Genomic DNA, 10766 nt, shown 5'->3' on the forward strand with positions numbered 1-10766 from the left:
TTATGCTGGCTCATCAGGCCTGTCTGAATTGCCAGATGAAATGCAACTCAATAGTCTGAGTTATCTAGAATTACATTCCAAAAACATCTCTGCGTTTCCTCAGGGGAGGAAGGAAAACAGGGACCAGGGCACAAGAGGTCATAGAGTACCCTCTAGCCACATTCTACCTTTTCCTTTGTTCAATTTGGCCTATGGTTTCCTAAAGAATTTCCCCCAACCGTTGCCAGCCCTGTAGATGGAATCAGGAGTCTCCTATTGGGTATGATCTGAGGGGAGTTGGACGACCCTGCCCTAATCTCTCCTATTGGCCTGAAATTCTCAGAGTACCTGAACTTTTGGTTTTGCAGCCAATATGTTTCCACTGAAGGTTATAATTAGCCATTATCACCTGAGTTTTAATTCAGGTTATCTTGAACTCCCTGGACCTGACACACAAAAGTGATATCTTTTGATAGAAAAGACAGTATCAAGCTGGGCGTGGTGGCTCATGCCTGAAATCCCAGCACTGTGGGAGGCTAGGAGTTTGAGACCAGCCTGGCCAACATGGCAAAACCCCAACTCTACTAAAAATACAAAAAACTAGCCAGGCATGGTGGCATTTGCCTGTAATCCCAGAATCCCAGCTACTCAGGAGACCGAGGCACAAGAATAGCTTGAACCCCAGAGGCAGAGGTTGCAGTGAGCCGAGATCATGCTAGTGCACTCCAGCCTGGGGGACAAAGTGAGAATCTATCTAAAAAAACAGAAAAAAATAAAACAATAAAAAAGAAAAGAAAAGACAGCATCAAGAAAGTACTGATCATGAAGACTATACTTTCAGGGATCATTTCTATAGTTCGTTACTAGAAAAGTTTTTCTGAACATGTATAGCACTGACAGAAACTGGACCCCTTCCTTACACCTTATATAAAAATTAACTCAAGATGGATTAAAGACTTAAATGTAAAACCCAAACCATAAAATCTCTAGAAGAAACCTAGGCAATACCACTCAGGACATAGGCATAGGCAAAGACTTCATGACTAAAATAGCAAAAACAATGGCAACAAAAGCAAAAATTGACAAATGGGATCTAATCAAACTGAAGAGCTTCTGCACAACAAAAGAAACTACCATCAGAGTGACCAGGCAACCTACAGAATGGGAGAAAACTTTTGTAAGCTACGCATCTGACACAGGTCTAATGTCCAGAATCTACAAGGAACTTAAACAAATTTACAAGAGAAAAAACCCATCAAAAAGTGGGCGAGGGATATGAACAAACACTTCTCAAAAGAAGACATTTATGCAGCCAACCAACATATGAAAACAAGCTCATCATCACTGTTGGTCATTAGAGAAATGCAAATCAAAACCACAATGAGACACCATCTCAAGGCCAGTTAGAATGGTGATTATTAAAACGTCAGGAAACAACAGATGCTGGCGAGGCTGTGGAGAAATAGGAAAACTTTTACACTGTTGGTGGGAGTGTAAATTAGTTCAACCATTGTGGAAGATAGTGTGGCAATTCCTCAAGGACCTAGAACCAGAAATACGCTTTGACCCAGCAATCCCATTACTGGGTATATGCCCAAAGGATTATAAATCGTTCTACTATAAAGACACATGCACATATATGCTTATTGCAGCACCATTTACAATAGCAAAGACTTGAAAATGTGGCACATATACACCATGGAATACTATGCAGCCATAAAAAAGAATGAGTTCATGTCCTTTGCAGGGACATGAATGAAGCTGGAAGCCATCATTCTCAGCAAACTAACACAGGAACAGAAAACCAAACACTGCATGTTCTCACTCATAAGTGGGAGTTGAACAGTGAGAACACATGGACACAGGGAGGGGAAACATCACACACCAGGGCCTGTCGGGGGCATGAGGGGCAAGGGGAGGGAGAGCATTAGGACAAATACCTAATGCATTTGGGGCTTAAAACCTAGATGACGGGTTGATGGGTGCAGCAAACCACCATGACACATGTATACTTATGTAACAAACCTGCACATTCTGCACATGTATCCCAGAGCTTAAAGTAAAATTTAAAAAAAAAGGACATCATGGAAGGAGATCCAGGGTAGCTGAGGGTATAATGGACCTCAAGAACTGAGCCAAGGGAGAGGATAGAAACATAGAGCTAGGGGAGTGGGAGAGAGGAGAGGAGGTACTTATAAACTGACTGTATCCCAGATCTGCCCAGAGTGACTCTGGTCTGCCTTTTCAATTTTAAGCCTAAGTGAACTGGTTCATTATTAATTAATTGTTATTAATTAGCATTAGTGGAAGTATAGTAACTTTTATTTAAGGTACTCTTTATTTTTTCAAAACAAAATAGTCCTGTTGATTTGTCAGCTTCTCATAATAATATCATTATAATTTTATCTACTTTCATTATTATAAGACAATCCAGAGGAGACTGTGAGCTCCTAGATAAATAGCCTCCGGCCTCTTCCTCATGCTCCCTCCCCATGCCTGCAGTCCTGCCCCTGCCCTGTTCTCTGCTTGGGCTTTTCCTCTCCCTGGACTGCTTTCACTCTCCAACTGTACCTGTTGGAATCCTTCAGAGCTGAGCCCACAATTTATCAGCCTGGGAAAATTCTCATGATTTCTGTGCCACGTCCTGAGGTCCTGAGTAGCACTTACTCATTTGCTTTCTCATGCACCCTCATGTCTGCCCCCTGGCACAGAGTTAAGGGTAAACTTGCCTTTATTTTATTATTATTATTAATTTTTTGAGATGGAATCTGTCTTTGTTGCCCAGGCTGGAGTGCAGTGGCATAGTCTCTCACTGCAACTTCTGTCTCCCAGGTTCAAGTGATTCTGCTGCCTCAACCTCCTGAGTAGCTGGAATTATAGGCGTGCACCACCATACCCTGCTAATTTTTGTATTTTTAATAGAGATGGGGTTTCACCATGTTGGCCAGGCTGGTCTTGAACTCCTGACCTCAGGTGATCTGCCTGCCTTTGCCTCCCAAAGTGCTGGGATTACAGGTATGAGCTGCCATGCTTGCTTTTTTGCTCCACTCCCCCACTCTCCTCCCAGATGAGTGAGATGCAAGAGAAACTCTCTTCCTCATCATTGCAGACCCCAATTGGTGCTTAATAATATCTGTTTAATTAAGTTGTATGTAGTGGGTGCATAATGGATTTCTGTAGCCACTTCAGATGCCTCAGAAAGAAAATACCCACCTCCTCAACTGATGCCTGAAACCCCCCTTATAGTCCATCTAAGGTTTTCATTCATTTCAAAGGCAATGCTTGCTAGAAGTACTATAAGGTTCCAGTCTCCTGGGAATGTCTGAATTCTAGGTCAAACATCCTAATTACAAAAATCCAAAATGTTCTATGTTGAAATAGATGCTATTTACCTAAAAATACACATTGTGTTCCATATTCCATACACCATCTGAAAATCTACATCCCTGTAATTGGTCATATGATGTAGTAGCTAATTAAGCTTGGGTTCTTGGATCAGTTTGTCTGCATTCTGATTTGAACTGATTTGCTGCCTGATTAAATGGATGAATATTCATGAAATGCGTGGAGCCATGCTGGGCATGTGGTCAGTGCTCAGCAAGGATGGTTGTTATTGTCAGGTTATTATTGCTCTTATCCATCTAATCTGAATACGACTCTATCCCTTTAGGCAGCCTCTTCTCTTGCTGTATACCCACCACAGGACCAAATTCAGCACTTTACTGTATTCCTCCTTAAATCAAATTGAATGCCAAATGTTTTTGTGAGAAATGCACACTTTACTGAAGATTTCTTAAGGAAATCTGGAGTACCAGATTTAACATTGTGTACCACACAGCAAAACTTACCCCAAAAAATTCCTTTTAAGGCATCTCTGTTCTTTCCCCAAAGTTCCTCTGTCAACATTAGCAACGTCATCACTCCTCCCTCCCCAAATATTCTCCCATCCCTTTTGGTAGCTTCTCCAGAAATCCAGACATATCTTCTCTGGGATTCACTCTCCTTGGAAGATAGGGAGAAGAGAGTACAAATAATCTTTCCCCTCTCACATTTAGAATGTTAATTAACAGAAAGTGCTATTTATTATATATGTCAAAAATTAAATGTGAATGCCAGATACTCAGAATTCCTGGATGACCCCAGTCTGCAAAACTCATTCAGGTTATCTGCTGGTGCCAGGGGTGTGCTAGAGATGATTCATGTGAGCTCACGAGAGCCAATCATGTGCATCTCTTCCCAGCTCTGCTTTCAGTGATGTCATGTTAGTAGCTTGAAATCTGCCATGATGGGAGTATTTACATTCCTGTAATTGGCAAAAGCTGCAAACCAGGGCTTTCCCCTCCCTAGAGAGTAGGTTGTTAGACATTTATCAGCACACTGTTGCTGTGGCCACTAACACTGTATCTTTCACTGTCCAGCAAGACCCCAAAAGTACAATTGCACGGCTTTCTGCCCCCCAAATTCTTGGCATTCTGTGGCAAGCATTGAGAGTAGGTGGCTAGGCTAGGAGAATTGTTCTCAGTTCTTTAAGCTCTATGCCAGCCCAGCAGTCTTTCACTTTCTCTTCCTTGGCCTTACCACCATTTGTTTTCCTTGGAATCTGAGCTCTTTCCTAGTTGATGAGCCTAGATCATACCTCAGGCTGTTTCAGGGTCACTTTCTCTCTTGTTTTTTTTTGCCCAAGGTCCCAGCATGCTATGTGGCAGGGGTCTTATCAGTTATGATACAGACTGTGTAAGATTCAATCACAGGAATTTGTTGCTCGATGGTGCTGGGGAAGTTGTGTGACTACAAGGATCAGTATTGCTATAAAGTCAGGGTTTCTGCCACCAGCTAGGCTTTCATTGCAGTTTGGTAGTCAGTGATTCTCCACCATGGCTGCACAGTTAAGTCACCTGAGGAGTTCAAAAACTCCTGGTGCTCAAGCTACATCCCAACCAATTCAATCAGATGAGGCCCAGGTATCATCTTGCCTCTTAAGGTCTAGATAAGATTGACTTGGATTCCTGTTCCTCAGTTTGTGGAAGGTCCAGTATTCTCCCAGTGGATGATTCACTTTGCATTTTGTGGTCACCTCTGACCCTGAAATCCTGCCTCTGCTGCATTGGTTTGGTTTAGGAATCATCTTATCAGCCCGTGGATGCTCCTCTGTTTCCTAAATCCATCCAGATGTTACTCCCTCAGGAAAGCCTTCCTTAATTCTCCAGACTAGACCAGGTCTTCCTGTTAGATGTATTTTTAAGTCACCCTGTACTTTTCTTTCAGAGCAGTTCAACCCATTTGTGATTATGTATTTAGTTTTGTGAGTATTTGGTTAATTAGGTTGTATGCTCCATGCGGACGTGGATTGTATCTATTTTTTCTCACCACTTAGACTAAGTGCTTTAAAAATTCATGCTTGGCACACATTAGGTGCTCGGTCGATAATTGCTGAACACCGAGGAGGTATCTGTGGGAAGGGATGAGGCTGGGCCTTAGAACGAAGCTGCAAGCAGGAATGAAACAACTGACCCTGACATCTTATACATATGTTTCTGGTTCTTTTTTCGCTTTCTGTAGACCAGCCTTCTATGCTTCCCATTCTACTTCATAGGTGAGAGAAGCCACCACAGAGCTCTTTAGTTTACATCACTTTCATTTAAGAGACCAGTTCAGGCCAAACCAGACCCTTGTTGCACCAGTTCCTAGGTAAGAGAATATGATGGGCTCAGATTGGCTCAGGTATCCAAATTTGGTCCAATCAGTACTGTGGAGAGAACAGGATACGAGGCAAAAATATAGATGCCAAGAGCCCTTGTGAGTAAGGGATACAACTAAGGAGTCATAGTAAATGAGTAAATTCCCCAAAAGATTTTCACTGTAGCCTATACAGAACCACCGTCAAAAATGGAAATTGTCCTATGAGTGGTGATAAAGAACGGGGAGAATAAGAAGAGACAGGTGGGCCCAGGGAGCTGAGTGAAAGCAAGGAGCCCCCGCTAGTCAACAGGGGAATAGGTTGGTAGCTTGGCTCCCTGGATCTGATTTTTAGGCTCTAATCCCAAGGGCCTGGAAAGGCCAAATATTCCCAAGACCGATTTCCTGGCTGCCTCTAAGCTTCTCATGCCAGCGGAGGGGAGAAAATCAATGGACTGGTGCCATTCTGCAGAGAGGAGCTGGCTGGCTCCGGAACGGGCTGGCGTTGTTCAGACCTCACCCGACTAACATGAAACTGTCAACAGTGGGGGAGGGTAGAAAGAGAGAGAGAGAGACAGAGACAGAGACAGAGAACGATATGAGGCCTGAAGCTCTCAAGGGCAGAGTTAGCTGTAGAGTAACCATCCTGGGCAGTGAACTCCCTTCCACGGTGTGAGCTCTGAAGCTCTGAGAGGGCAGGGATCTGGTCCTGTTCATGATTTTATAAATAACAACTTATCAAGTGCCTATTGAGGTCAGAGGATGTAACAGTGAATAAGACCTAGCCTCTGCCATCATGGAACAGAGTCTAGTGGGGGAGACAGAACACAATCCTGCCATTACAGGACAATGTGGTTGGTGGATGCTCTAAGGGAGGCATTGGTGCCAAGGAGGCACGTGAATGGGGTACCACCCCATGGATGCCAGAGAAGGCTTCCTGGAGGAGGTGATACTTAAGTTGGGACAAAAGGAATAGGATTTAGCCAAGTGGATGAAGGTCATGGTAGGGAGAACTGTGGGGAATAGGATTTCAGGCAGAGGGAATGGTATTTACAAAAGCCTACAGATGAAAAGGGTGTGGTGTGTTGTCCAGAAATTACAAGTTGTTCAAAAGTCTGGAGCATTGACTGTCGGGACTTGGTGGTTGTGTTGTGCCTGTTGTGCTATTCTCTCATTGGTTTCTGGATGGGGACCTGTTTCCCATGAGTGGAAGGCATCCCTGAATATCATGGGCTTTGACATCTATGAGAACAGGGCATGAAGGAGTCACAACATCTCTGTTAGCCTCTTCAGGCTTGGTTGTCTCCTCTGTAAAGCAGCTGGGACAAGGAATGTGAAAGCAATTTGCAGGTAGAAGAGGGTGTCATAATTCTCTTGGGTTCTGCTGTAGTTCTGTGTTTGAGGCTGTACCATCGACACTCTTTGGATTATTGAATTGTTGATTTGACCAGAGTTGCTCTCTAGGGCTGCACTCCAATGTCCTGCCTTGTGTGCAGATGGCCTGCCCCACCAGTGCCCCGACGGTGATAATTCCATGGCCTCCTGTCCATCCCCACTCCCTGCCAAAAAATACTTCTGACACTTCTGAAAGCCTAGGCACACTGGAGCAGGCTTTCTCTGGGCCTAGGAGGAATGTTCCCATTGTGACATCTGTGGCCCCATGGATGACCAGGGTGGATTGCTGGGCAGGTGTCCCCTCTCTGTCATACTGTTCTGTTCATGCCACCTCTTAAGCTACAGGAGAAGTATAGAAGGAGCCAAGGTGGAAGAAGACAACCTTCTCAACTAGATGAGTTGTAGTCTTCAGTGGAGGCTGCCTGAGTAGTTGGGTTCCTTGCAAGAATCTCATAACCTGCCTGGGACCCAGTTTCTTTATTCATAACACGTGGAGATTAGACAGATCTCTTTGACTTGTTTGCCCATGTGTTGCCTCAGAGTCCTGGCAGAGGCAGCGGCATGGGCGTTAGGAGGGGGTATATGGGTAAATGAGCTGACGGGGAGGTCATGGGCAGGCCAGGGTGGAAAATTCAAGTCATAAGGACCCAGCTAATTGAGGGAACTGGCTGCCCCTTCTAGTGGGACCTGAGCTCTCCAGCTTCCACAGTCACCTCCACAGTCCTCCCATGGCTCCTTTGTTCCATTGGCTCCTATGATCAAGGGCATACAATGAACTCTCCAGCCTTAATTCCCTCCCTGATACCCTTGACATTCCTTCTCCCAACTTACCCATGACCTGACTTAGGGACCTCTTCCACCATCTCTGAGTCATCATGGTTGCCTACATCTGTTGAGTAGTTTACATTTGTGGTGTCTGGTCCTATACTCATATTTTCCACACTTTATCTCAGGAAACCCTTATGAAATACCGTCTGAAGTAGGTTCTGCCTGGAACGTGCTTCTCCTCATCTTCATGTGGCTGGCTTGTTCCCATCGTTCATGCATCAGCTCAATTATTTCTTCTAACGTTTCACCGCCACCCCCCCACCCCCCCGTCCCCCATCACTTTCTATCTCTAAATAACATCTGTTAAGGAAATGATCCTACTTATTTTTTGTCACTTTCTCCAGAATGTAAACTCTTCAAGAGCAGGGACATTTTCTGTTTTTCTCACCACTGCCCTACCCTTCCTCTAGCACCCAGAAGAGCGTCTGGCATATGCTAGGTGTTCATAAACACGTGTGGAATAAAGTAACGCTGTTATCACTATGTCAGATATGAGAAAACTGAAGCAGGGAGAGGCTAAGTAACTTGCAGTTAATATAATGGCAGAGCTGGGGTTCAAACCCAAGTTGCACGTCTCCAAAATAAACACCTTGAACGCTGATACTATGCTGGCCTTGTAGTGGTGCAAACTTTGCTTGCCTGATTTCTCTTACGAGGCTGAAGTAGTCTGGATTATTTTTCTGCTCTGGCAATGCCACCTAACTGGTGCTGAGCCTCGCTTTTCTTGACATGGAACATGATTTCTGGGAACTGTGCCTCTTACTTCTCCCTGCCTCCCCTCTGTGTAAATAGTCCCTGGTGAGCCTGAGTGCTTTTTTCTCATGGGCCTGGAAACTACAGAAACCAACACCCTATTTCTCTCTCCACAAGCCTGACTTTCAAGAGGGCTGCAAATTTATCATCACTTTGGGTCTTCTATATCGTGGCACTGAGGATGAATACCAGGATTGAGATTTGATTCCTTGAAAAAGACTCTGGAGGGAAGAAGTAAAATTCCAGAGCCCATTTTCTTGGTCATTTTTAAAGAGAAGTGTAAACATAAAAAGGCTTGTTCTGCTAAGAAACTCTATGGATGAAAATACAACAGAATTACATATAGAATTGGATAAGGAAAGCAAGAGCAAAACACAAAATTCCATCCCAGTTTGGGGAAGAATCAGAGGGAAAGGGATGTGTCTAGTTCTGTCCTTTCTCAGATTTTGTAGCTTTGGCATTTAAGTAATGAATGGATTGAAAGAGGGGAGAAGGGAATGAGGAAAAAATATAGGCTTCCAAAAGACACTGAAAAGAGGTGTATGAAGCTCCGACTTCACCCTCACAGTGCTTGTGTCTCAGAAAATCCTAAGCTAATCCCAGCATGGCAGGATCCTATGCTGTAACTTCAAAAGACAAATGCAGGTCAATCAAAATGTCTTGATCTCCCCCAAACCCCATGTTTTTTTCTTTATCTTATACATCCATAAGTCCTTTGTCCCCTGCAAAAGTCAGTCTTGATATATGCTTTAAGTGAGTCATTACTGAAATATACTTTTATATTTAAAATTTTCTCCCACATTGAAACATGAAATCCCTTAAATAAGAGAAGATAAAATCCCAAGGAAGTCTGATTCAGAAATAGAGGCTCCCACGCTTTTTTCTGTCCTTATGTCTTTCCTGCTAAGAGAAATTTCTTTAAAAAATAATCTCAGGAGGCTATATTGCCTGAAACCAAAACAAGCAGCTCAGTCGTCCTCACTGGAATTCTGCCGAGGAGACAGCTAAGGTCTAGCACGTCATTCCCTTGTTGATGCTGCTGGAGTTAGCTGGAGCAAAAGCAGCAAGTCATTCAGTACAAGAGACTGTAAAAGGGCTCTTCTTTGTCCTGGGAGTGTGTATAATACACTCGATGAGATCAGATACATGCAGGAGGCATCACAGAGATAGATGGTTCCCCAAGTAACTTTCTTTTTTTTGAGACAGAGTTTGGCTCTGTTGCCAGTGGCACGATCTCGGCTCACTGCAACCTCCGCCTCCCAGGTTCAAGCAATTCTCCTGCCTGAGCCTCCTGAGTAGCTGAGATTACAGGTGCAGGCCACCATGCCTGGCTAATTTTTGTGTTTTTAGTAGAGATGGGGTTTTGCCATGATGGCCAGACTGGTCTCTTAACTCCTGGCCTCAAGTGATCCACCCGCCTTGGCCTCCCAAAGTGCTAGGATTACAGGTGTGAGTCACCGCACCTGGTCCCCCCAAATTTCTTTCAACCTTTTTCAATCTCATGGAAATAATCTCCTCAGATGAGATGAAAGAAGTGTGGGAACTTGTCTGTTCTTTACATCTGGAATGTACTTGGGAGTACATGAAGCCACAGGATAAACTTGTGTGCCTTCCCAAAGTGTATGACTTAAAACTTAGGAAACTTGTTTTTTGTTAAGATAAATATATAGGTATAATACAGAACAGAAAGCAAAATCAGGTGGATTTTTAAGGTAAAACACAACTTTAAGGAAATGATGTGCTTGTGGAGGGGCATTTGGGGCTCTGCCTCACCGGATGTCACATGGATGCTCCTCTGCCATTGAAGGCCATTGGTATGTTTGAGAAGCATTGAGACAATCAACAACATTGGTGTCTTTGGAAAAAAGTGACAAACAGAAGGGGAAGAATTAGTGTGGGCCAGAGAGGAGAAAGCTGGTTGTGCCTAACCAAGGTTTCTTCCAAAGGCAGGGATTTCTCTGGAATGAGGGAGGTGCTTTAGGCTATCATGGCCCAAAACCATCAAATACTTAAATCATATTTTTAATAAAGACTGCCTTTGTTCTGACTTCCTTTTCTCTTGGCAACCTTGTGTTGTGATTTGATCATCCACGTAGTTTTCCAGCAGTGATAGCATTTGGTCTTCTTGGCAGTTA

General features: G+C 43.9%; 1 pseudogene; it reads left to right on the forward strand.

The window, feature by feature from the left end:
• The first annotated feature begins 804 nt into the window (after positions 1-804).
• On the forward strand, positions 805-883 carry LOC117079735 (annotated as a pseudogene).
• Positions 884-10766: the final 9883 nt, after the last annotated feature.

The sequence above is a fragment of the Trachypithecus francoisi genome, unplaced genomic scaffold (assembly GCF_009764315.1).
Source record: "Trachypithecus francoisi isolate TF-2019V2 unplaced genomic scaffold, Tfra_2.0 Lachesis_group7, whole genome shotgun sequence".
Classification (NCBI taxonomy): Eukaryota; Metazoa; Chordata; class Mammalia; order Primates; family Cercopithecidae; genus Trachypithecus; species Trachypithecus francoisi.